Consider the following 4,786-nt stretch of genomic DNA (forward strand, 5'->3'; position numbering starts at 1 on the left):
CCAATGTGCGGACGGGGGTTGTCCTGGCCCCATTGCAGAGAGGAGATGCAGCACCTCCTTATTTCTCTGGGGTATTGCACTGAAGATCAGACCCTTTAGCAAAGGCAGCCAGAGAAGCACCTTGGATGTTTTATATTTAGATCTCTGCTGGCTCTGCGCAAACCTGCCGTCACTTGTTGCAATCGTGGGTCTCGGGCCTGAAATGCTCCTGCTGTTCCTTCCCGTGCTGCACCCAGTGTCCATTGGCTGGGCTTTTCACAGAAGGGCTGCCTGAGAAGTTAGCCTTTTCCACAGGACTCTTGCAGAGCTAATGCTGATCAGCTTGGCTGAGGCTTACCCTAGAGGATTGACCAGCCCCAGTTGTTTGATCCATCGAGAGCAGGAGTCTGTAGCCCAGACAAATCATTGCGCTCCATAAATCTGGAAGGTATCCAGGTCATAGCCGTAAAAGCAATCTGGAAGAGCATTTCTGAGTCTTCCAAGAGGTTCCCACTAGGGCAAGGTGGTCCCTGCTGGGGCTTCCCTCCCCTAATGTCTCGACCGGAAAGAGAAGAGGGGGATTTTCTTTCTGATCCCGGGGCATTGTTAAGATCTCCCCTGCCTGTTGGTCTTTCTAGCCAAAAGACTCGGAGTCGGACCTTGCCATGATCCATACCAGGACAAAGGATAGGTATGGGTTTCAGCACAGAGAAAGAAATGGAGACGCATATCACTACAGAGCTCCAGGGAGTGTCCAACATATGTCTCTCCTGGCCCAAAAGCCCAAGCAAAATCCTGAGAGTCCTCTATCATCTACTGAAGCGACTGCTAAATCTTAACCTCTTCACCTACCTCGGTGCTTGGTCCTAGTTGATAATATAAGACAGAGAGAATGAATGCACGCCCCCTGTTACATGCCATAACTAATCCTGACCTTGGAGAATGCCCCCACATTTAAATTAAAATCCTCAGTTTTGCTTTTCCTGGCCCCTCTCTGTCAACTGGGTGAAAACCTGCCACAAATGTCCTATCAAAATATATTTCGGAAGGAAATCGCTTCTTTGACAGAAAGACCATTTTAATGAAAATTTCCAGGCCATTGATGCTTTTTAGGTTTGCATTGAAAAAAAGTGGATTTTTGTTTTCTTTCTACAAAGCCTTAGAAGTATTGAAGAAAAATGATGCTGAGAAGAGCATTAAAAACATGTTGTCTCTGTTGAAGGTGTTAAGAAAAAAATCATTTCCTGACCAGCGGTAAAGTCCAATGCCTTGGAGGCATGCACAGATATACATGTGACTAAGAGGAAGATGCTTCTCCTTTCCAGGTGATTTAAGGCCAGTGGCTGGGCCAGAAGGGAAACTAGCCAGTTGTTTTGTTGTTCAGAAAGTAACCTAAGTACCCACACGGAGAAGAATAAATAGGCTCATTAAAAATAATTCCCTTTTAATCAACTGAAGTGTCATTAGCAATACAGGTGATTATTGTTATTTTTTAATTATGTGGTTTCCAGCAGGAGGGAAATCTCTTTTTAAATCTCGTTCGAGTTATTGCAAAAAATATATATTTCAAAGATCAATGCCATAATGTGTCTGAGATTTACTGTTGCCATCAATAAAGGCTGGAGGATAGTTCCTTTGAAAGTCCCCCTAGGGTTAGATTAGGCTGTCTGGAAAGGAACTTAATTGATTCTTTAGGTTAAAGCCTTTTCATCTGCAGAGACAAGCTGAAGCATTAATTCTGTCTAATGTGACACGGAACATTTGCATACGCAGATTTCGCTCCCTGTGTTCCCTTTTGGGGTTTGATTTGTTTTCTTTCCAAGGCAAATTCGGGATCTGGCTTCCATCAACAAACTGAGTTCATTCTATCCTAGATGATGCGGGGGCTTGTTTCATGGCTTTCAGATAACCAGAAGGTTGTGGAGGACTTAGACGGTCTGGGGGCTGCCCCGAGGGATGGATGGCTTTCAGGAGGGAGCTGATTTTCCCATCAACACACAACAGAAACCTAGCAGCAATGGCTTGGTCCCTCTCCCCAGCCCAAGGGCCGAGTCCTTGGGAACGGAGCATTTTGCTTCACTGTGAGCATCCTCCTGTCTGGTCAAGGACCGTGTCCCAAGCCCCTGGCTGTTATCATGGCTGTCAGTGAAGCCACAAACACAGAGATAGGACTGAGAGGTCTCAGGCTCCAGCACTGACCTGGGATGGAGGCTTGTACCAGAAAGTCTTCCACCCACCACAGGTCCCTGCTGGCTGCTACAGGGTGGCATCATGGCAGGTGTCTGCACACGAAGATGGGTCACACCCTACCCTGCTCAGGGTTGCTGTGACGCAGGACCTTTGTGACCCCACGTGTAGGGTCTGCAAGGCCCTTGGGTGCACTACAGCAGTGAAGAAGGATCAGGTCCCTTTTCCCTCCAGCTTCAGAAATGGACCCAGTGAAGCTCATCATAAACTTTATGACACCCTTGGGAGGCAGCAGGGGGGAAACTGAGGCACTGAGACGAATAGGCTCGCACAAGGCTGCCCAGTGGTGCAAGGGTCCAGTTCAGCCCACCCCAAATACTTGCCCTGGGCAGCTTCACCTAAAAGACCCTTGCAGTGAGCCCCTGCGTAGCTCCAGGGCCCCGTTCCTGTCCAAATGAGGCCGTTCAGCATTTCAAGTGGTAGGAGACGCCTGTTTGGCCTGCGAGACCATCCTCCGTGGGAATAAACTGCAAGTGCCAGAAAACATAAATTCCTGAGTCTGGGCTCGAAAGGTTGCAGTGGGTGTTGAATTATTCAGGCTGCTGTGGCGTTCGCTGTTAGTTTTCTATTTCTCTTGCCTTGATGACTGCCTGGGCAGATTGATAGATGAAGCTGGTACAACCCTCGGAGTCTGGCACAAAAATGCTTCATCACAACTCGCTGACACCGAAGTTGACGTCAGCCGGGGGCCTCACCTGTTTCTCAGGCATTAACGATGCCCACGCTCAAAGCCACGCACTGGGCATGGTCGGGTTTTGTTGCACTTGTGAACACGGGACCTAGGAGCAGTGTGAGCTGAGCGGTGCGGGCAGTGTCCGGGCTTGCAAGCTTCCTCCAGATCTTTCAACCTCATCATTACAGTAGATACAAAGCAGTGCTTGACCCAGTGAGGCCTGAGAGTGGGACTGTAGCTGGCACCCGGCCTGGAGGAGTCAACATCTCAATTGACTCTATTTCCTTTTGCTGAGAGGCTTTTTTCTATTCTGTGCTCTCACCACCCCACAACCTTGGGATAGTGCCTCTCTGCAGGGGCTAAAACAGGGAGTGAACACCCCATGGCAGTGCCTTTCTGCACAACATGGTCTGCAGGTTGATTGAGTGTCACCATCCAGCGTTGAAAAAGCAAGGGGCATTTGACTGATACCAAGTCAGAGCCTCTGGGTCCCAGGGACCTGGTGAGGGACGAGGATATCCTGGAGCTGCCTTCCTCACCCTGGAGAGCAAGCAGCAGGTTTGGACTAGGTCAGTCTTTAGTTCTGACCCAGTTTCTGGGTGCAAGCCATGTCATTGCTCCATGCCTCAGTTTCCCCTCTAATATGAGGATGATTGTATGTGTCATCAGTAGTCCCGAACCTGGGAAAGCCCATGGGAGTCTGCCCCTCGGCTGCCTTGGTGCTTGGCGTCTACCCTGAGAATCGAGCCCTTTGGGGCAGGGCTGTCTGTAGGTCTGGTCAGTGCAAGGCCCCGAAGGCCCCGGGTTTCAGAAGAGGCAGCTGGAGGTTGCTGTCCGTGTTGGACACCAGCCCCACACCTCCAGGGGCAGGGCTGGTGTGCCCAAGCATACGATGACCATCTGGTTTGCTCACGGCCACTGCCCAGGGCTCGCGAAGGGCCAGAGTTAGCCTGTGTCCTCTCAGAGAGCCAAAAAGCCATGGTGACCAGGGTCCAACCTAAGGTTTTATGCACCCCACGGTGGAATCGGAGCCACCTGCATCCTTCCTTTTGCTGGCCTTAAAATAAACACCGCTAGCGTGCTAATGCTTTACTGAAGTGATAGGCTATTGCCATGACAACCATGCCTCAAAATAGGTGCATGGGAAACCCACTTCCCTGTTTGTTGGGTGCCCTTCAAATGCTTGCTAGGCCGTGCAATGGGCGTCTTTGTCTGATTGAAGAGCGCCGATCGGTATTTGTGCTGGCTCTGGGGTGGGAAGCCCTCTGTCCCCAAGCCTGCGAGGGGCAACGGCTGGTATCAGTCAAAACAGCTGATATCACCCAAATCTGGTCTTTCATGGCAAGGACTAGTGGCCATTGCACCGGGAGCCACCACATTTATTTTACACTGGTCAGAAATAACACACACAACACAAGCTGGTCGATGGTGATAACTTGTAGTCTCTTTTGACCCGGGCTGCTTTGAACTAGCATCCTCAGGGTGAAAGGCTCCATATACAACATAAGATCTATAGGTTTTTCTCAGAAAGTGGGTAACAGCATCACCCAGCTGCATGTATTGTAGCCTGCTGTTACCTCAAAGCTATAGCAGAGACTTAAGGAAATGGCACCTGGCATTTTATGGACATCATGGAAACTCCTGTCACACCTCTGCAATGAGGACTACAGTAGGAGAGACACCTGGTTTAAGATTCAGATTTCATAGTTTCATAGTTAGTAGGGTTGGAAGGGACATGAGCAGATCATTAAGTCTGACCCCCTGCCATGGCAGGAAAGAGTACGGGGGTCAAACGACCCCAGCAAGGTGTTCATCTAACCTCCTCTTAAAGCCCCCCAGGGTAGGAGCCAGCACCACTTCCCTTGGAAGTTGGTTCCAGACCCTAGC

At 50.0% G+C, this 4,786-nt stretch overlaps 1 protein-coding gene across 1 annotated transcript in view; it reads left to right on the forward strand.

Moving 5' to 3' along the window:
* The window catches only part of CMKLR1 (chemerin chemokine-like receptor 1), a 225,726-nt gene that overhangs the window by 100,452 nt on the left and 120,488 nt on the right, over window positions 1-4,786 (forward strand). The gene's annotated exons all lie outside the window — the stretch shown is intronic.

The sequence above is a fragment of the Gavialis gangeticus genome, unplaced genomic scaffold, assembly GCF_001723915.1.
Source record: "Gavialis gangeticus isolate Ggan-Ray unplaced genomic scaffold, GavGan_comp1, whole genome shotgun sequence".
Lineage (NCBI taxonomy): Eukaryota > Metazoa > Chordata > Crocodylia > Gavialidae > Gavialis > Gavialis gangeticus.